The sequence below is a fragment of the Haemorhous mexicanus genome, chromosome W, assembly GCF_027477595.1.
Source record: "Haemorhous mexicanus isolate bHaeMex1 chromosome W, bHaeMex1.pri, whole genome shotgun sequence".
NCBI classification, from domain to species: Eukaryota; Metazoa; Chordata; class Aves; order Passeriformes; family Fringillidae; genus Haemorhous; species Haemorhous mexicanus.
The window spans coordinates 3,126,781-3,149,885 of NC_082380.1; the positions used below are offsets into that span (position 1 = coordinate 3,126,781).

The 23,105-nt window shown below is 42.2% G+C and overlaps 1 pseudogene; it reads left to right on the top strand.

The window, feature by feature from the left end:
- Positions 1-20,713, top strand: part of LOC132341407 (3-hydroxy-3-methylglutaryl-coenzyme A reductase-like) — a 50,431-nt pseudogene extending 29,718 nt beyond the window's left edge.
- Positions 20,714-23,105: the final 2,392 nt, after the last annotated feature.

Here is a 23,105-nt window from a genome sequence, read left to right on the forward strand (position 1 = left end):
CTGCAACAATAGGTATTGGTCTCTTGGTACTTGCCCATTTTCGGTCCAAATTTCCAGCTCCTTTGCCAGTTGGTTTCCAAATAAGGTTGGACTGTTCTTAAATCTTTCTGGTAATCGTGTCCAGGTGAGCTGGGTCTTTCTTCCGTTCCCTGGGTTTTCCCACTCAAAGGCAAACAGTTTCCTACTTTCTTTGTCAAGGGGAATGCAGAAAAAGGCATCTTTTAAATCAATTGCAGTAAACCATTTATATATCTCCTTTACGGATGTTAGCAATGTGTAGGGATTTGTTACTGCTGGATAAATGTCTTTTGTTATTTTATTTATTGCTCTCAAATCCTGCACTAATCTATATTCACCATTTGGTTTCTTTACTGGCAATATTGGTGTGTTAAATTCTGATTCACATTCTTCCAAAATTTGGTACTTCAAGAATTTCTCAATAGTCTTTACTATTCCTTGCCGTGCTTCTGGTTTTATGGGATACTGTTTGATTTGTACAGCCCTTGCCCCTTCCTTTAACTCTACATGCACTGGTTGTGCCAATTTAGATTTCCCTGGTATATCCGTTTCCCATACAGAAGGAATCACTGCATCATCTACCTCCCTAGGGATAGAGGGAACTGGTTTTTCTTTGATCATTAAAATCTGTCCCATCTTTGATTCAGGTATTTTCATTACAAGTTCCCCGTTTTCAAAGGTTATTATCGCATCAAGTTTCGCCAGCAGATCCCTCCCTAAAAGCGGAATTGGACACTCAGGTACATATAGGAATTCATGCGTTAAAGTCTTGTTCCCAAAACACAAATCTAGGGGTTGCAAGAATGGCCGATTTTCCTCCTTCCCTGTAGCCCCAACGATTGTTGTTTGCTTATTTCCAATTTTTCCTTGTAGATCATTCAGCATGGAATAGGTAGCTCCAGTATCCACTAGAAATTTGATTTCCTTATGCCCTAGCTGTATAGTTATGACAGGTTCTTTAACCTGTTTTACGGGTTCCACGTCTAGTCAGCTGTTATATTCGCCTAACACCATCGCCTTGGCAATGTTTTCCTGCTGGAACCGATTGCCCTGGTGAAACCGGTTGTTTGGGTTGTTTGGGCACTCTCTCTTCCAATGCCCCTCCCGCTTGCAATACGCACATTGATTTAGGCTTAACCCTTGCATAAGTCGTCCTCTACCACGACTACCTCTGCCACGTCCCCTGAAATTTGGGTTCCCTTTTCCTTGTATTCCTGCCAAAATATTTTGCTGCTGCCTTTTACTATCTTCTCTTTCGCGATTATTATATACCTTCCAGGCTACCTCAAGTAGCTTATCCAGATTCCTTAATTCCTCCCCTTCTAAGTTTTGCAATTTCTTCCGAATATAGTATTGTGACTGTCCCAAGAATATGAGAGCGAGCTGAACCTTTGCTTGTTCTGTGTCTATTTGGAGATCTGTATATTTCCTTGCTGCCTCCTTAAGCCTCTCCAAAAACGAAGCGGGAGATTCTTTCTTTTCCTAACGAACCTCATATTTTTTAGACCAATTTATGTTTTTGGGCACAGCATTCTGAACTCCTATTTGGATCCACTCCTGATATTTCTGTAGTCTCCTCATCTCACAAAGTAAATTAGGATCCCATTTTGGATCCTCAGTTGGGAAATTGAGATCTAAATTTCCTGTTACGAGCCCGTTTCTGATATCCTCCCTTGCCCTTTCTTGGGCTGCTTTAAGTGCCGTTTCTTTCTCTGTGGAGTCCATTAATGTATCTCATATTACTTGTATATCATCCCAGTCAGGATTCTGGGTTTTCATGATCATTTTTACTACCCGTGCCACCTTATCAGGGTTTTCTCTATAAGTTCCAGCTGACTGTTTCCAAATAATTAAATCTGCAGGAGAAAAGGGCACTTTTGCATACACTAGCCCTTCTGCTCCTACACCTTGTCGCAAGGGGGCAATCATGGTCCGTTTTTGTCTGCCTACGTCTTTTCTTTCCACAACCAGGGCAAGCTCTGACCGGCTTCGGGTTCTGTGGGCTACCGGGGTTACTGATTTATTACCATTGCTATTTTTTTCACTTGCATCCCTCCCCCTCCTTTCTATCACAGTTAGGTTTTTTCTCATCTTCTGAGGAAGAGGGATCAGGTGACGATGGGAGAGGAGAAAAAAGAGGGAAAGGTGTGCTAGATGAGACAGGCTCAGGATTGGGTGAGGTATGGAAAGGCAGTGGGATAGGGACAGATGAAACAGGTGGGGTAGGGCTGGGCTCCCTTGGTCTTATTGGAGCTACCTGTAAATCAATATCTGCATAATTTTCCCTGCTCAGACTTTCTTTCAACGCCAAGTGTTTTAGACAATGTTTCTCGCAAACCCGGCACTTATTACTTGCAGACGCTCTAACCACCATTAATCCACATTCATCTTGCCATTCTGGCTTTTCCATAAATAGAAAAACAAATCAACATACGGAACCTCATCCCATTTTCCTTCTTTCTTACAAAACGACATTAACTGTGAAATGGTGCTATATTGCAAAGTCCCGTATTTTGGCCATTTTTCGCCATTCTCCAAGATATATTCTGGCCACCATGTATTACAATAATCAATCAACTTAGCTTTATGTAATTCTTCCCCCAAATTACCCTGTTTCCAATGTGCTAATAAGCACCCCAAAGGAGAAGTTTGTGGAATAGAGGCATTGCTGCCCAAAATCCCTTTGAGCTTCTCCATCCAAAAATATACCACAAATGTCGATCCTGCAACGCTTTCGCGATTGTCTTACGGAACGGCGCCTAGGCAATACCACCAGGAATTCTTTAGCCCAACCAAGCGTAGCTTTCGCTGGGTCTTATTGGCAGGCACCCAAACCAAAATAAAAGCACCTTACCTCTTTCCCAGGGACGTTGTGAGCGGCAGAGGCGGTCGTGGCCAATGGGCTCCCCAAGAATCCCTCGGTGCCAGCTGGAGCGTGATGCAGTCGCGAACTCGCTCAGCAGCACTCACAGGGTCCCATCTGGGTCGCCAAAATGTTAGCATTCAGGAACACATAATCACGAGAAATGATTATATGCAGGTGCTTTTATTGAAGAGCTCTGGGTGTCAGGGGTACAAACCCAAATCTGACTCCGACATAAGTTCGGGATGAACATGTTTTTATATTCTACCGTTATATAACTTTCATGTTAATTATTGAACTTACATTGTTCAATTGTATACATAGATTTCATCCAAGCATGGCCACCTTAGACTAGGAACATACAGTTTCTCATTGTTCTTCTTATGATTATACAATAATTATTTTAATCACTAAACAATCATTTCAGCTAGCAATTATACTACTTACGCGGGTAAAACACACGGCTTAACATTTCAGAGTTTATCTTAGCATTTTTCCAGGGCGCCACTATCAGTAATGCCTTGCTCACTCGGGTGTCATGCAAAGGGGAAAATTGATTCCACTCGCTCGGGGTGTATAAGGTCTATGCGGATTCCGAGTAATTCCCAAAATCTGGCTAACTTCCTTAACCACTGTTGCAACAAAGTGTGGTCCCCTATGTGATGACATCCCCAAAGGAACCCCAAACCTTGGAATTATGTGGTTCAGCAAAACTCACCACTTCCTTGGCCGTGTTAGTGTGACAGGGGTAAGCTTCAGGCCATCCACTAAAGGTGTCAACTAATACCAGTATGTACTGGTATCCCTCTTTGTGTGGTAACTCCGCAAAATCTATTTGCCAGTAATCTACAGGAAGATCCCCTGCCTTTGTTACTCCTAACACAACTTTTTTCTCATATCAGTGTTGTTTTTACAGCAGATTTCACATTTGCTCACTACTGATTCTACAATATCAGTCATTCTCTTTCCTATTAGTACCTTTTTTAGACGTTTGAGAAGATTCTCAACCTCGAAATGTGTGCTTTCATGTTCTCTCTGAGCTAGCTCCCGAAGGATCAGGGGTGGGACTACAACTGGATTCGCTGGTGTAACAGCCCAACCACTTTCTTTGATGTCAGCCTTAAGGAACTTCATTAACTTATGGTCTTCCCGATCATACTTTAGGGTGAACCCTGACAAATCAATATCTTTTTGTGTAATTACTGAGAGAATAACTTTTTCTGCAATCGCTCTTGATGCTTTATCAGCAAAGCGATTTCCCAATTCTGGAGTGGTTTTCTTTTTTTGATGACCTTTTCAATGCAAGATAGCTACTTCTGAGGGTTTTTTTAATGCTAAGAGGACAAGTATTTGTTCAGTGTATTTGATTTGATTACCTTGAGTGCTGAGAAGTCCTCTTTCCTTCCAGATGGCTCCATGGGCGTGGACAACACTAAATGCATATTTAGAGTCAGTCCATATATTTACCTTCTTTCCTTCACTCAGGTCTAAGGTCTCATCAGTGCAATCAGTTCAGCTTTCTGTGATGACACATCTGCTGGAAGGGCCTTTGCCTAAATCACCTTGTCCTGTGCAGTCACTGCATAGCTTGTCATTCTCCTACCATTTCTCATTAAGCTGCTCCCATCTGTAAAAAGCTCCCAATCTGGATTTTCTAGAGGCATGTTTTTCAGGTCTGGTCAGTTAGAATAGACCTCTTTGATTGTGTGTAGACAGACATGCTCAGGTACATCGTCAGTTCAGGTGGAGGACAGAAACATGGCAGGATTAACAACAGAAGTTGTTTTCAAGGTAATATCATCCTGTTCTATTAATAGGGATTGGTATTTAAGCATCCGGTTGCCGGACAGCCAATGTCCTCCCTTTTGTTCAAGTACAGCTACTACGGCATAGGGTACATACACTACGATGTGTCACCTAAGGGTGAGTTTTTGGGCCTCCTGGATTAAGACGACAGTGGCTGCCACAGCCTTCAGGCACCCTGGCCAGCCTTGTCTAGCTGTTTGGAAAAGTAGGTCACAGCCCTCCATTGGTTACAGAGGCACTGTGCTAGTACCCCCAAAGCCACATTCAGTGTCTCATATGTAGAGTTCAAAAGGTTTAGTTAAGTCTGGGAGTTGACAGATGGCTTCTTTCCATTCTTTGCTGAGCTGTCGGTGTCCACGGAAGATCTCAAGCCCCAAGTAAACTACCGCTTCTTTAACAATCAGTGCCTTGTCTTTAGAAACTCTGTACCCACTCAGTCCCAAGAAGTTTAATAAATTTACTCTAAGTTGTATATAGCCATCTCTGGTTCTAGCTGCAATCCGGGTGTCCTCCACATATTGAAGAATAACTCCTTCTGGCTTCTGTCTTTTCCAGTCTTCTAATGCCTGTGCTAGCTGGTTTCCAAATATTGTTGGGCTATTCTTGAAACCCTGGGGTGAAACTGTCCAAGCAAGTTGACTTTTCCTCTCTGTCTCAGGATTTTCCCAGTGAAAAGCAAAAAGGTCATGACTGTTCTTGTGCACAGGAATGCAGAAAAAGGCATCCTTCAGGTCTACAACAGTAAACCACCCTAATTCATCTGTCAGTGTGCTCCAAAGGGTGTAGGGATTGGCTACCACTGGGTGTATGTCCCATGTAATTTTGTTAATTGGTCTTGAATCTTGTACTAATCGATAACTTCTACCATCTGCTTTTTAAAAGGCTAATATGGGCATGTGGTATTTGGACTCACATTGCACTAATAACCCATGTTGTAGGAATTGTCAATGACAGATGCCAATCCCTCACGATTCTCTAATTTCAAACGGTATTGGTTTTGCCTTACTGGTGTGGCCCCTGGTTTGAGTGCAATACTCACTGTTTCTGCTTGTTTGGATCTTCCTGGGATATCACTGGCCCACACTATTGGATTGACTGCATTTTCAACTTTAATGGGGATTTCACCATATTTGTCCTGTATATAAAGTGCAGCAACTTCGACAAATTTTGATTTAGGAATTACAACTCGCACATCCTTTCTCTTTTTGAATTTAATTTCTGCTTCCAATTTTTCTAGCAAATCCCTCCCCAGCAATGGTTTAAGGGAGTTAGGCATATAGAGGAATTACTGAATTACCCAGTACTTTCTCAGTTTGAATTTTAAAGGTTGGAAGAAAGGCTGTGTTTCGCTTACCCTGGTCGCCCCAACATATACAGTGTCTTGACTCAGTTTCCCTTCTAAAGGTATTGAACACAGGATATGCCACTCCAGTATCTACCAAAAATTCAATGCCATCTTTCCCCAGCTTAGCTATAATAGAAGATTCTGCTGGGGGAGAAGCCTTTGGTCCCCTCATTCTGAGCTTGAGCATTGTACTACTGGGAGTTGGGGAACAGGGGATTTTTCTTTCAACACTGGACAGTTATTCTTCCAACGTCCCTATTTTTTTACAATAGGCACACTGATCTTTGTCTGTAGGGGAAGTTTTTTTGGATGACTTTTCCTGAGTTGCCTTTTGCTAGGTTTGGGTCTAACTCTTTCAGTTGGGCCCGTCTCGAAATACCTTCCAGGCCACCTCTAGCAATTTATGTCTCAAACTCTCTCTATCTTTTGCAGCTTTCTTCTTAAATCATTTGTGGCTTGACCCATAAATGAGAGCTATATGTGCCTTCCCATCCAAGGATTCAGGATCTAGATCTGTATATTTGATGGCAGTTTCTCTTAACCTATTTAAAAAATCAGTGGGTGATTCATCATAATTTTTCTTTACTTTGTAAAGCTTTGACTAATTTGTAGCTTTAGGGACCCCCTGTTTTAACCCATATATCACAAGACTTTGATGTCGGTTTAACTTTGCCTTATGTTCTGGTGAGTTTGGATCCCACCCATGATTTTCTAATGGGAATATCTGTGTAACTGTGCCTTGGATCAACCCATTTTCTATATTTGCCTCTACCTATGTTGTAATCACTTTATTAACCATTTGTCTCTCGGTTGGATCAAGTAATGTGTCTAACATAGAGTTCAAATCAGCCCAGTCAGGGCTTTGTGTGTTAATTGCCCTTTCTACTTATTTTGCCAGCTTATCTGGATTCTCTTTATGTTTCCCCATAGTAATCTTCCACTGCTCTAACTCGCTAAGGGAGTATGGAACATTTACATATATTGTCCCTTGGTTGCCGGCTGCTTGCCGTAACAGGGCTTGCAGAACTGGTTCTTTTCCTCATTCCTTTTTTAACCTAGCATGTTTGGCTATCAGGCTCTGTTCTTTTATGGCCCTTCTGGCTATCTTTCCCTTCTTTTGCCTGCTCAGGGCAGCAGTGGTCTCATCTTCAGAAGAACTATCTGAGCAAGAGCTGTCTGACTGTTGAATCTGCTGTGATAGATCTGCTTTGACTAATCCCAATTCTAGAAATCACTAAGCACGACTTACAATGTCCGGGAAGCCGTGTTGAGTGCCTATGTGCTTCGAGGACATAATCTCCTGAGGTAGCTCCCCGGCACGTGGTGTTGCTATGAAAACTCACAGGTCTGAGAGCAGGGAAAGGCACCACTCCCTCCATGGGAGGACCCCTCTCTGCCCTCCTGGTTGAAGGCTCTGCCCCCTGGCTTCACCTCTTGGGGTGGTGCTGTTGGCTGCACAAGCTGTCTGTCCCCTCCTTCTGTGCCCACGCCTGCACCCCCCCAATTGATTGCCTTTCTTCATTTGCTGGGACCCTGAGAGAGGCATGCCCCCCCTGCCCCTGCCCCCCCCCTGTTGTGACAGCAGTGTCGTTGGTGCTGGTGGCACTGGCAGGTGTTTTGGGGCCACACCAAGACCCGGGCCCAGGCCCCCTGCGAGCATGACCTGGATTGGCCCCACCCTCAAGGCAGGAGCAACTAAATCTGACTCTGCCTCCTTCTTGTTTTTACAATTGCTGTTCAATATTGGCTGATCCTTTTTACTTTTCCCCTCTTTTTTCCTTAAAAGCAATATATGTCCTTTTTTTTTTTGGTGATGGGCTTTGCTGGCATGATAAAAGCATAAAAAGTCATGCATACTCTAACTCTTCTAAGTATTTATCTTTGCCTATGTCTTGGTTTGAAGAGACAGGTGTCCGCTAAGGAAGGCAGGAGCCTTCCTTGAAATGGAAAATGTAAACCCCCTCCCCCTGAATTATTATAATTTTTGAATTAAAAGGCTCTCAGGCAAAGATATGGGAGCAGGAATACCAGTTCTTTACTATGAAAACTAAAAATACAAATGCAGTAATACAAACAAACAAACAAAAACCCCCACTGACAGTCAGAATACGATCTGACACCCTGTTGGTGAGGGTGTTGGCAGCAGTCCTATTAAATGGTGGCTGCAGTACTCCTGGAGTGACAGGTGTGGTTCTGTTGAAGCAGTGATCCTGTAGAAGAGTGTTGTTTTCCTCTGACGGTCCAACAGTGGTGTAGATGGGCCTGGTCTTCCTCTGGGAATCCAATGGAGAAGAAAGCTGCTCCTCTGGAAATCCAGTGGGAAAAGGCTGTCTCTCTTGTTCCAGAATCTCTGATTATATCCAGGTAGGAATGCTTGGCTCCTCCCTCTGGGTGGAGCATCTCACAATGGGATGATGTAATTTTTATCAGTCATGCAGTGACACTCAATGGCCCATTAACAGCAGGTGTCTCCCCGGAGGGAGGATTAGTTGTGGAAGAGATAAAGTAAACTGCCCATTTAACAGAGGATAACTCCCCCAACTTTAACAGATGGTAATTGAATACACCCAGCTAAACCTGAGATCGCCTATACAAGATATCAAGCTTGATAATAATTTCTCATCTAAGCTACTGAATTCAGGCCATGTCTCATCATTATCGAGTTCATTAGTTGGCCACATTTTTTCTGAGAGTCTGATAAGTCTAGATTAAAAAAAAAAAACTCTCCACTGGTTAGGTCATGCCAGTTTTTCAATACTAATCCTAAAGGACTGTCTCTCAGAATATTACTATTACACTGACAAAACAATACACACCCCATGTCTTAACACTTATGAGAAAGAAAGTCTGCAGAGATCCAAAGAACCGGAGAGAGAGAGAGCAAGAACGAGTAAGATTCGGGATTAGAACCCACAATCTTGGGAGATGCGGCATGGGAGGTAACCCACTTCACCACCACTGGCCCCAGGCCAACACTTACCACTGCAATGCTAAAGCTCTGCTTTTTCAGAGAGCATCCCCTCCTACTACTAGCGGACAAGATGGAGAGCGACAAACAAATGGAAAAGCAACTCTGCCTGGACCCACTGGAGTCTTTCCACACTAAACAAAACTATAAGAGATCTCTTAACACCTGACTCAGGTGCTAAAACAAAATAACACCTTTATTCAGTTACTCACGTGCCTCTGTGCCAGTTCCAAGGATTCTTGGGCTCTGATACCATCTGGACTGCAGCTGGGGCCCCCATCAGAGTGCCAGTGAGAGTCGGGGGGACAGCAACTGGGTGTTCCTCTGGTCCAGGGGTTTTCCAGATGCCTTGTTGTCCTAGCAGAGTGGCCAAAAAACTGATGCCTAAAGAGGCTACCTGAAACAGAGGCTAGACAGTGTTAATGGAATAAAGTAGATATTTATTACAAAGCCTTTAAAGGACACACTTTGGCAGTACAAGAGCCCAGCTGTGGTTACACCCAAGATGGACCCAAGATGGATGCAAGATGGATGACTGGTCACGAGTTTTCACACTTTTATAAGTTTTGGTCCATTTACATACTGGAGTTATTTGTCCAATTATAGCTTCAGGTTATGAAGTCCCATCCTTCCAGATTGCTCTCCTCATTTCGCTGTTGTTTATACTTTTGGGCCTGAAGCTGCAATGGTGACCTTGGTTTGCAGGCTGGAAAAGGATTGTTTTGTCTAACTAAAGTGTGAGAACTTGCTAACACTTTATATGAAGTTCAGAGTTATATACTAATGCAGTACAGAATCTGGAAAATATGAAAGCTAAAACTTAGGGCATCACTGCAGCCACGGGGGAATCATCACACCCGCCCTGCCCACCAGGAGTCTGCCAGCACCCCTGCCAACTGTGACCATCACTACACCAAAGGAAAAAGTGCCTGCAGCTGAGAAGGTTATTGTTGGGTTTCTGGTTCTGTTTGTTGTTGCTGCCATTGTTGTTGTTTGTTTGCCTTGTTATATATACTAGTAAAGAACTGTTTTTCCTATTCTCATGTCTTCCTGAAAGCCCCTTAATTTCAAAATTAAAATAATTCAGACAGAAGGGGGTCATATTTTCCATTCCAAGGGAGGCTCCTGCCTTCCTTATCAGACACCTGTCTTTCAAACCAAGACACCCCTGTAACCGCCCCCCTACGAAAACCAGGCCATGCAACCCAATACACCAATGCTGACTGCAGGGGGATGATCACTTCCTTATTTTTTCTGACGACACTATTCTAGATGCAAAATACTTGAAAACTAGGAAACTACTAGGAAGAAAAACCGAAACATAATTATGCCAATGTATAAATCCAGTCTGCACACACACTTTAAATACTGTTTCCAATTCTGTACCCAGAGTTCTTTCAAATTTTAGAACTGAAAAAGATCCAGAGATAAGGATGTTCAAAAGACATGCTAGGATAGTCTTTTTATTCATTCCTCATACAGAAACTAGTACTTTCAGTCTGAAAATTAGAATAGCTGGGAAGGTGGAAGAGCTTGGTTAAAGCTACAAAATCTTCAGCAGTAGAAAAAAAAGATAAGACAAGTATTTCTTCCAGAACAAATTAGGATATCATCAAGTGATATCAACAACAAAATAGAGATCATTCTTCACACAAGGTGTAGCTGCACTATGGAATCCTGCTCGGTATATATCTTAGTTTGAAAGACAGGTGTTATAGAATGATGTCTTAAGTTTTAGCTTTCATATTTTTCAGATTCTGTACTGCATTAGTGTGTAACTCTGAACTTCATATAAAGTGTTGTGGATGTAACAGCCTGGTCAGAGAGTGAGAAAACCAGATAAGTTTTCTCATGATCGGCTTGGGAGACTTTAGGGAGTTGCAGAGAAAACAATGATATCTTGTTATTATAAACAACCTGCAGGTGGTGTTTTCCTACTCTCTGTTTTCCTGTTTTTGTTTTTTTTTTCCTGATTTTTATAAGAAAGGTGTTTTTGTTAATTAGCCAGTCAGGTGAAATGTATTGATTAATTGATCAATCTGGTCTGTCTGTATTGGAACAGTCTATAAAGAGAGAGATTTTTGAAGTAAAGACACACTGTGCTAACCAGCCTTCTGGTGACTCTGTGTAATTTCTTACTCAATAGTGACAAAGTGTAAGTTCTCTTCACAGCTTAAATAGACAAAACAATCCTTTTCCAGCCTGCAAACCAAGGTCGCCATTGCAGCTTCAGGCCCAAAAGTATAAACAACAGCGAAATGAGGAGAGCAATCTGGAAGGATGGGACTTCATAACCTGAAGCTGTAATTGGACAATTAACCCCAATACGTAAATGGACCAAAACTTATAAAAGTGTGAAAACTCATGATCAGTGTCCATCTTGGGTGTAGCCACAGCCGGGCTCTAGTACTTGAATTGTGGAAAAAACCCCAAACTCCACTTTTGTAAAAGTTGTAAAGCCGGTATATTTATTACAGCGCTGGATGCATGTGGGGATCGCTCCCCTTAAAATGACATGCGTACCTCTGGGAACTCCAGATCTCTTTTTATCTCCCTTACTAATCCATCCATATGCATAGAATTTCACAATAGGTTCATACATATTAATTTTACTGATTTCATGTTACACTTGCAGCTAGTTTTTTTATCAGAAAGTTCAGAAAGAACTCTGAGGTCACCCTGCCCTGTCTCCCACAGCAGTCTCTCCATCTGTTTCAGAGTTCAAGGGGCCTTTCCTTATCTCTGTCCTTTGGCTGAAGCAGTTTCTTCGAGCATAGGTTTTTTGCGAGAACAGGCAGTCAGACTAAACAGCTATGTTTGCAAGCTACAGACAATTCAAAGATGTACATTTCACCTAAATCAAAATGGATTTCTACTCTGGAAAATTTCTACTCTGTCTCATACTGCCCAAGGTGTATCCTTTGAAGGCCTTTTAATAAATACCTCTTTATTCCTTTAACACTGTCTGGCCTCTGTTTTCGGTAGCCTCTCAAGGCATCAGCAGGGGGAGCTCCATTTCGAGTTCAGGGACCTAGTGATAATGGCAGGCGCAGCTTGCAGGACTGGATGGAGAAGGGGCTTCTTTTACAAACTCCCAGGGGGAGCCAAACCCAGTGCCCCCTCTGGATAGTAAAAGAAGCTGTAGCAGGAAATTTCTGGAGAAGCAAGTGTAGTATATGGTAGAGATAATTCATGCTATATATGTGTATAAAATATTGTAAAATCCAAGTTATGTCTTTGACCACTCTGGCTGGGAGCAGAGTCTTATTTCTATTCAATTAGTTCCCGGACAACTAAGATAATATCAAGTCTGTTAACGTATGAATGAAACCTTCCCTGGCCATGATTGCTGACTTCCCTGGAATGTCTAAGCCACTCCGAGGACCTGCACCTGGGAAGATTGCATCTACCATACTCAAGCACCGGGCACCACTCTGCTACAAGTGAATGCGGGCTCTTCCGAAGAGTTCAGACAGCCATCCAGACACCTAAACTGACTTTTGTACATTTCTGCATATGTATGGCCCCAGTTCTACATGTGAAGGGACACAAAAGAACATTCAGTCATTTCTGCCTCAGGCAGAATAAACTGTATATAAGCTAGCTACATGAAGCTGTCGGTGTGAACTACTGGGGAGACGCTGACACTTTGTCTGTCAGATCTCAGTTCACCCAGCGCCGACACCCGGGGTTGACGCTGCCTTGGCTGCGGTGATTTTTCAAAATTCTATTTTTGTTAACGATCTAATAAATCTTTGTTAAATTTTATTACAAATTTGGCTGCAGATTTGATCATTTATAACACAAGCTAGAAGGCAGGACCTCCCAGCAGGCAGAGGGTGAAAAGCTACAGTGTAACACAAACCCAGAGCAATGGTAGAGGTATGGTCGGTGTTGGGCAGTGGCAGTCCGGCTCCCGAACACAGTACAAGGCTCCTCGGGCTTTTCTCACCGCCGCTGGCTGGTCTTTCGGATCCAGGCTGTGTGGAGGGTGGGGGCAGCACCCCGGAGGAAAACAAGAGTGGTCCTGGGTCCTGGCGGGGCACACACTGGCTCTGGGCTTCCTGACAGCAGAGCAGCAAAAAAAGCCCAGCCAGCAAGCTCAGTCACAGTGCTGAAGCAAAAAACCAAAAAGCTAAAAGCAGGCAAACCCCACAGAAACAGCAGGGTCCCTGGTCAGAGATACTGGCCATGTGTGTCCAGTCTAATCACGCACCAGAAGAGACGAGATTGCTTCTTGCTCTGCCTCCAACTTTCCCCCAGAAACCCCGACTCAGCTTCCAATCATTGCAACAGCCCTGGAGCCAGGGAGGATGTGGGGTAGGGCGGGGACAGCCGCCACCCCTGGGCACAAAACAAAACAAATCAAAGACCCCTAAAATGGGATGGGATAATAAACCATCCCCAAGACAAGGGGTGTCTTTTGTGAGAAGCAGCTGGAAGCTTCCGCATCCGGCAGAGGCAATGCCAGCCAGCTCTAAGACAGACATGCCTCTGGTCAAGGCTGGGCCAATTAGAAATGGTGGTAATGCCACTGTGATAACATATTTAGGAAAGAGAAAAATAAGTTTCACTATTTAAAATTTTTGAAAGTTTAATAAAGGATCAAAGGAACAATATCCTATGCTGGAGTTCTTGGCAATCTGCCAAAAGCACACTGTTAGCTTAAAACAATGTTCCTATGTACTTTTATATTACATGGGTGTGAAAAATGCCAATCACTTGCTTTTAAGATTTTGCAAGTTTAATAGTAATAAAATGGTTATAAAAATAGTAATACAATTAGAATAATAATAATTTGGACAATTTGAATTAGGACAATATGAGACAACAAAAACAAAGAGTTACGGATCTCTGTCCGGGTACCTTTTTCTGGGCAGCACAAGCCCGAAAAAGGACACCGGTTAACAAAGGATTAACCTTTAAAAACAACAGCCTGTTGCATATTCATACACTTCATACATGATGCATAAATTCCATTCAAACAAAGCATTTGGTCTGGTCATCTTCAACTTCTTCCTCCTAATCCTAACAGTGCCTTCGAGGCAGGAAGAAGTTCGTTTCTTCAGGTAAGAGGGCAATAAATTCTTTTACTCTGAAAGATTTAGGTGTCCTGTGGCTGCTATCTCACTGCAAGTCCTTTCCTTAGAAAAAGTATCTTACATAGCATAGTTTCTATTTTAACATTTTTTATAACCTAAAACTATATTTAACACACTACTTAAGAGAATTAATACAGCTTCACTTTTTAACACAACACATATCATATTCATTTTAATATTTGCAAAAAGCCAATCATAAAACATGCATTTTTCACATGGGTTAAATGCATATTCATGAGAGTTATACATATTCAAACATTCTTGTAAGTTTAGATGTTCCAGGAATTCTTTTGCTTGGTGTCCTGGTTCAGGGCAAATTTGGGAGAGAACCCCCAAAGGGCTCCTCTAGGAAAGCAGATTCAGTCGGCCCCTCCCCCCAACCGGTCCGGGAGAAAATACCTCCTTGGAGAAAAGTGGAAAAAAACTGTTTATTAAACAATAAAACCTAAACAATATTAAACAATAAAACCCCTTGCGGCTCCAAAAGAGATGACAAACCCAGAAAGTCCCCTTCCCCAGGTTGCAGTTCAGCTCACTCAGTCCCTTATCACTTATCAGTCCCTGAAGTGCTGGAAATGCCGCGGCCCAGGCCCGGCCCGGCGGCCACCATGCAAGCTGCCGGTGCTCTGCTGGATGTTCAGTCCAGAGCAGGTTTAAACAGGTCCAAAGAAAAGGGAAAAAAGGAAAAAAACCCACAGTCCAGGGAACTTCTTTGCCTCAGCTAGCTAAACTAACTAAAAGCAAAAGAGCTCTGTCCGGCTGTCCATCCGCAGACAACACAGTCCAGGAGCAGGAATGTGGAGGAGTGAATTCAGTGTCTGAAAACAAACTACGCGCTTCTTCTCTCCCCCCTTCACTCTCTGGAACAAGTCTTAAAGGTGCAAAACTTAATATTCAGCACAAACAGAACAAGACGATTGGGGATAAAAACATCATATAGTCAACCTAGGACACTTGGTTTTAACCTCTGACTTGTCTTCATGCCATCCTGTAGATTAAATCAATATATTTCATTTCTTGTCAAGGCTCCATTCTATTGTTTTATACTTCTTGATAACTGGAGAGTCAGTAAATTTTTCTCTTGGTGTCCTGGTTCTTGTCACTGTTATCTTATAATTCAGATAAGATAGTCCACAAATGTGAGAAACAGCATAGCTATTTCACACTATTATCTGAGTTAGTTACACAAAAGCATTTAAACCTTACATAGTTTCTATTTTAATATCATGCTAAGGCTTAATATATATATATATATTTATGTCCTGTGGTGACTTTATGATACTTGTATCCCCATTTGTCTGCTTAGCCCAGAAATAAGTTTTGCACATTTAAGACTGGTTTTGAGAGTGAAGGGGGGGAGAAGTCTGCAGTTTTTTTTCAGAAATTGCTCTCACTCCTCCACATTCCGGCTCCTGGACTGTGTTGTCTGCAGCAGGGACAGACAGCAGCAGAGAGCTCTCCTTTGCTTTTAGTTAGTTTTTAGCTAGCTGAGGAAGAGAAATTCCCTGGACTGTGGTTTTTCTTTTTCTTGGAACTGTTTAAACCTGCTCTGGACTGAAAACCCAGAAGAGCACCTGCAGCTCACACCTGTGGCCTACCGGGCCTGGCCTGGGCTGTGGCATTTCCAGCGCCAGAGGGACTGATAAGAGACTGAGTGAGCTGAGCTACAACCTATGAAGGGGACTCTCTGAGTTTGTCATCTCTTTTAAAGTGGCAAAAGGTTTTATTGTTTATTATTGTTCTTTTTTTGTGCTGGTAAATGCTTTGCCTGTTAAAGAAACAGTTTTTTCCACTTTTCTCCAAGGAAATATTTTCCTGAGCCAGTTGGGGGAGGGGCCACTTGATTTTGCTTTCTAGAGGAACCCCTTTGGAGGTTTTCTCCCAAGTTTGCCCTAAACCATGACAGTTTATCACATTTCTATTTATATAAGCTATTCAGTGCATACAAAAGCTGACAGATTATACTATATCAAAAAGCAGTTAAAAGGAATTACAAATTGTACTATATCAGAATCTTTGTGATCAATAATAACTTGCAAGAGCCAATACATAAATGCATTAGCCAATAACTATATTTGTCATTTATTACAGGAAGAAAGACAAAAAGTTATTGTGCGGTTGTAATTGATACCAGAGAAGAGCAGGGTGAGAATATGCGAGAGGAACAACTCTGCAGACACCAAGGTCAGTAGAGAAGGAGGGGGAGGAGGTGCTCTAGGCACTGGAACTGAGATTCCCCTGCAGCCTGTGGTGAAGACCACAGTGAAGCAGCTGTCCCCCTGCAGCTCATGGAGATCCACAGGGCATGCAGAGATCCACCTGCAGCCCATGGAGGAGCCCCACACCAGAGCAGGTGGATGCCTGAGAGGAGGCTGTGACCCCTGGGAGGCCTGTGGAGAGAGGAGCCCACATTGGAGCAGCCTGTCCTTGAAGAAGGACTGCACCCTGTGGAAGAATGACCCACACTACAGCAGTCTGAGGACTGTTGCCCATGGGCTGGAGTTGTGTTGGAGAAGTTTGCAGAGAATTGTTTCCTGTTGGAGGGACCCCATGGCACAGCAGCTCCTCTCCCTGAGCAGCAGGAGAAACCAGGGATGATGAACTGACCATAACCCCTATTCCCTGTTTCCTTGTGCTGCTGGGGTAGGAGATAGAGCAGGAAGGAGAGAGGGCTGGAGAGGAATGTGTTTTTAAGTCTTATTTTCCTTCTCATTATCCTTCTCTGAGTTTGTTAGCAATAAATTCAGTGAATATCTCTATTTCTAGTCTGTTTTTCCCATGACAGTATTTGATGAGTGATCTCTCTCTCAGACCTTATCTCAACCCATGAACCCTTTGGTATATTTTCTCTCCCTTGTTCAGCTGTGATGGTAAGTGATAGAGCAGCTTTGGTGGGTACCTGGCATCTGGCCAGCATCAATCCACTACAATTGGTAAGGCTGTACCTTGAGTACTGCCTTCATTTTTGGGCCACTCACTTCAAAGAGGAAACTGAGGTGCTGGAGCATGTCTAGAGAAGGGCAACAAGGTTCATGAAAGGTTTAGAAAACATGTCTTATGAGAAGTGGCTGAGGCAGCTTGGTTTGTTTAGTCTAGAGAAGAGAAGGCTAAGGGGGGACCTCATCACTCTCTACAACTATCTGAAAGGAGGTTGTAGTGAGGTGGGGGGTTGGTATCTTCTGCCATGTCTGCAGTGAGAGGACACGAGGAAATGGCCTTAAGCTGAGACAGGAGATTCAGATTAAATATCGGAAATTTTTTTTTTTTTTGTTATTAGGGTGGTCCGGCATTGGAATAGGTTTCCCAGGGAGGTGGTGGAGTCACCATCCCTGGAGGTGTTTTAATAGGTGTTTGGATCTGGTGCTGGATGATGTGGTTTAGGGGTTACGGTGGCAGTGCTGGGTGGACAGTTGGACTGGATGATCTTCTAGGTCCCTTCCAACCTTGATGATTGTATGATTCTGTGATTGTCATGGTTTGACGCTGGCACAATGCCAGTGCCCCCATGAAAATACATTCTCCCTGGTGTCTACTGTGAGATGTGATCAGAAATAGAGAAAAGCAGGCTCCAGCTTAGGAATAAAAGGAAAAAAAACTTTATTAACCTACAATATATGAAAGAAACACACAGAATTCAGGATGAAAACCTTCCAAAAACATTCCTCCTCCCCCCATTAAATTTCCAACACATCACAGTAAGACAAAACTGTGGATTCTCAATTCAGTTACCACCTCTTAGATCACTAACTCTCAGTCCATCACCACCCTTCAGATAATCAATTCTCAGTTCATCAAGAAGAGAGGAGTCACTCTTGTACCATAGGCTTCCCCTGGAAACACAGTAGAAACCTCATATGTTTCCATGTCACACGTGGCATCGCCTGGAGAACATCTGCCATCGTGACATCTTCCTTCCATGTTCAGTGCTCTCACCACTGCACATGGACCAGAGCTGCTTTTAGGGTTTTCCTTTTAAGGGTGCTTTGCCCAGTTCCAAAAAGAGCACAGTCTCTCACTTTTGGGACACCTGTCCCCCCCAAATTTCACCCCCTGGGGCCAAGGGGTCTCGAGAACAGAGATCTTCTTCCTCACTGTAGATGGAGGGCACTAACCACCCTGCTCACCCGTTGTATCTGTTCACGCACTCCTTCACATCACATCACTGCACTCTCTTGGCTCCGAGCCATTGCCTCCCCTTAGAATGCAGTCTCTGTGTCACAGGAAAAATGGTTCTGTCCTTGGCTATACAAGAAAAGTCCAGCCAAAGGCCACTCCATCATCTCCTCCCACTCAGGATTCTTCTCAACTTCTCTCAGACATCTTTCACCTGCACAAACTTGCATCACACTTGCCCATTTCCTGCTATTCCACCTCTATCTCTCTCCTCATTCAGCTCCAGGAAGATCAGCATTTGTAAGGTTTCCATCATCCAAGAAAAGGGTTAAAACATCAGGCTCTGCCTGTCCAGAACTCCCACGCTGCCCTGGCAGGCACATTCTCGCCCCTCCCCTTCTCCTTCACGCAGACCATCCGTGCTGCCAGCACATGATATCGAATTCCAAGGTGGCACAAGCTCCCTCTCTCTCTCTCTGGGGGGCTGCCCAATGTCTCTCAGGGTTCCTCCACCCTTCCATCCTGCAGGGGCCTTCACCTCCCTTCTCTGTCCAAGGCCCCGGCCTACCTCACTCAGGCCTCGTGGCTTCCCCTCCCCTGCCCAGCCCGCAGCTGGGCAGGGGAGGTCTGACCTCTTTCACGGATGGAACCCAAGAGAGCTTCCCCCTAGGAGTTCTCTGCTTTTAACCCCCCTGTGTTCTCAGAGGCATATCCATATCCTCAGTGGCCACACCAGGTGCTAATATTCAAATCTGAGCACCTATTGGTTTGACCACAGCATCCCCAAAAAACTCACTCCCTCTCAAACCAGGACTGTGATCTTTACTGATGATTCTATTATAACCCCCAAGATTTCATTCCAAAGTAATAATGGGGACCCCGTCCATTGGTAATTGATATTGATAGTTTTTAAGTACATTTGGGATGGTTTTTTCCCCACCCCTAAACTATGTACATCACTAAAATTGCTTACACTGAACTCAATATATTAAACTTCATATTTCTGTAAGTGCTGTAGATTTTGTGCAGATCTTTTATCAGTTGCTATTCTTACTACACTGAAATATCTTAAATTTTTTTTGCAGCACCATCTTGTTTGTTCTCTTTGATAATTTTTTATACTAAAGTCAGTGTAAATCTCTTATCTAAAGGTTGCAAAATACAGACAATATATGTCACACTGTGCTCAGTAATATCAAATTTTTTTTGCACAGTGTTGTGTTTAAACTCTTCAGTTTATACAATCATAGCATAACAGAATATGCTGAATTGGAAGGGACCTATCAGGATCTCTGAGTCAAACTCCTAGCCCTAGACAGGATACCCCAAGAATCATACTATGTGCCTGAGTGCGTTGTCCAAATGCTTCTTGAACTCTGTCAGTCTTGGCGCTGTGACCACTTTCCCGGGGACCCTGTTCCAGTGCCCAACCACTCTCTGGGGGAAGAACCTTTTTTTATCAGACAGGTATTGAAGACAACTACAGAAGATATAGTTGAAGTCAATGTAAACAAAAATTTGGTGGGTTCTGCAATGGCTCGTAACATAGGTGGCTTCAATGCACGTGCAGCAAACAGTGTGACAGCTATCTACATTGACTGTGGCCAGGTAGGTTTGTTTTACATCAACTCAGCTTTTCTTTAATGTGGTAATTCTTTAACAAAACAGGAGAGTTTTTGGTTTTGTCCCTTCTTCCTGATCTAAAGGATGTTGCACAGAACATGGGCAGCTCTAATTGCATCACTTTGATGGAGCAAACTGGTTTCACCAATGAAGACCTGTACATTTAGCTGCACAATGCCTTCTATAGAAATAGGAACTGTTGGCAGAAGCACCAACTTGCTTCCACAGCAGGCCTGTTTGCAAGTACAAAGCAGAAAGTTTAAAGCAATTTAGCTTCCTAAATCAAAGCTCACATTCATGTTGTGTTTGTTGCATCTGAGGAAAGTGTGAATGAGGCTTCTTGAAACTTCATGGATTTGACATGAAAATTTTAGAATTATCTAATTATTTTCGTATACCTAGTTTTTAAAGGTCAAGATTTGTAATATTAAAGAGACTTAAGGCTGATTTATTGGATAGATAATTTTGAAAGACTTTAAAATTTATCATAAACTTACTTAGATTGCATATTTTTCTATTCAGATGTTAAGGGTTCAAGGTGCAAGCCAAGATAACCCTTGTGAAAATGCCCGTTAGCTTGCTAAAATTGTATGTGCTACAGTGATGGCAGGGGAATTATCATTAATGGCAGCTCTTGCAGTTGGGCATCTAGTCAAAAACCACATGATTCACAACAAATGAATGCAAAAATTAAAGTCTTTCTCTGCAGTTCTGCCCTTCTTCCAAGTACACAAGACTCAATAATTACATGAATAATTGTACCATAATAGCAGTGTATCATTTTAACTGTCTAATATAGTTATTTTACTGTTTTTCTTAGGCCAAAAATAAATCTACAAGATCTTTGAGGAACCTGCACTGAGAAGGCAGCTTGAATACTAAAGCAGCTTTCAAATGAAGAAATGTTCTAGCAGTCAGGTGCACGGGCAAGGGGAGAGAACCTGTTGTTTAGAATGAAAATCACTTTCAATTCAACTATTTCTGTGGAAGATAAACTGAGTGATCAATGGACTTGTGTGAAAATACTGAGTCAAGGGGTCAGCTGGAAAATCTATTTAGGATAATTGAAAACTGTAGATGAGTCGAGGGGCCAGCTGGGAATATAATTGGGATAGTAGAAGATTGCATATTTTAGTTAGGATTTTAAAATTAGTTAAAAAGCTAAGTTAGCTAACAAAAATTACGTACCTTAGTCAAAGAGTAACAAATATATTAGGAAAGAGAAGCTAGAAGTGACAAGGATAGATGAAGCAATTGTGAAGTAGCAGGGACCATAGAAATACCTTGCGTCAAGAATAATCAGACTGTTAATAGAGGCTTGGACTGTGACCAGCAGGTCAAAAGGTCCTACCAACTGGCTATAGGTAAAGAATTCACCATGAGAAAGGTGGCTTTCTTCCTCCCATACGACCACTCCCCTATTTCAAAATCCCACTGAACCAGTTAAGGGAGCACAATTGTGCAGCCATAATAGGTATTTAGCTGATTATAATACAAAGCGGACAGGTAATGATTATGTATTATGTGTCCTTAGAAACCATGTGAATATGTAAAACCTTGTCTGTATAAATAGAGAGCAGGAGTCTGCAACTCCTTGCACATGTATTTGGAAATTATTCCACATCTGTCCAGCGCTGCAATAAATACCCTTCTTTTCAACTTCATTTAGTTGAAGAGTTGTCTGTCCGTGCATCAATACTTATATTTTTGTCGTTCTTCAGTGGTTAGACATGACATTATGAAAGAAGTCCTGTCAGCTTTCTTGAACATAGTTTTGGAATTCTTTACACCTGCACATCATTTTCTGAAGGTCCATCTTATGTTTTTACATGTTGAGATTATTTTGACTAGCAAGGTCCTTGTAACTACCAAGCTGAAAAGTAAACTAATGTACTTTATACATTTAAAAAACAAAAGTATGTCTAAACTTGGCTTGAATGCATCGGTCCTTGCCATTTTTATTTTCTACTGTCTTGGTTCAGGGCAAATTTGGGAGAGAACCCTCAAAGGGTTTTTTTTAGAAAAGCAGATTCAATTGACTTTTTTTCTAACTGGTTCGGGAGAAAATACTTTTTTAGAGAAAAGTGGAAAAAACCTGTTTATTAAACAATAAAACTTAAACAATATCAAACAATAAAAACTTTTTGCTGTTTTAAAAGAGATGACAAACTCAGAAAAAGTTTTTTTTTCGGATTGCAGCTTGGCTTATTCAGTTTCTTATCAGTCTTTTGGGTGCTGGAAATGTTGTGGCCCAGGCCTGGCCCGATGGGCCACAGGTGCAAGTTGCCAGTGTTCTTCTGGGTGTTTAGTCTAGAGTAGGTTTAAATAGGTTCAAAGAAAAGGGAAAAAACCCCACAGTCTAGGGAATTTCTTTGCTTCAGCTAGCTGAAACTAACTAAAACAAAGGAGAGCTTTGTTTTGCTGTTTGTTTATTTGCAGACAATAACAGTCCAGGAGGAGGAATGTGGAGGAGTGAGTGCAGTGTCTGAAAAACTTCGTGCTTTTCTCCTCCCTTCGCTTTCTGGAACAAGTCTTAAAGGTGCAAAAACTTATTATTCAGCATAAACAGAATAAGACGATTGGGGATAAAAGCATTATATAGTCAACTTAAGACATTCTACCCCTTATCTTCATATCGTCAGCTTACTACTAAAACTAATTTATATTTTAACTCTACAAACACATACATTATACATCCAATATACAGCTATAAACAGATAATGGTAGTAACATTTAGTAAACAGTGATATTTACACATAGCTTTTACTCAACAATCAGATTTTTTTGAGGTACACATCGTGTTTTTTTATTTTTTTGCATTATTTACTATGTGCAACTTGGCCTTTGAGTAAAAATAACTTTATGAATGGGTTTGCATTAAAGGCAGAATTGATTTAAATTGTTTTCTTTAACAAACTTTTGACGTGTATTATTGTGACTTTGTTTTTATTTATTTTATGTAAAGTCTTAGATTGGGCAGGGCTTACTCGGTTACTAGAGTTTTGGGTGTTAATTAATTAGGTGGCTTTTGCTAGATGTTGTTTTTAATTTTTGAAAGATTTTTCATTTAATGTTTTTAAGGTGGTTTTTAACAGTTTGTTGTACTTCTTTATTTTGCTTGCAGCTGGTGTGTGGTAGGGGATATGGTACATTCATTTAATGCTATGTTTTTTAGCTTAGGTGTTGATAAGGCTGTTTTTGAAGAGTCTTTTTGTTTGACTCAAGTTTTTTAGGGGTATTATTTTTTTAAAGGACTTGCTTTTTAAG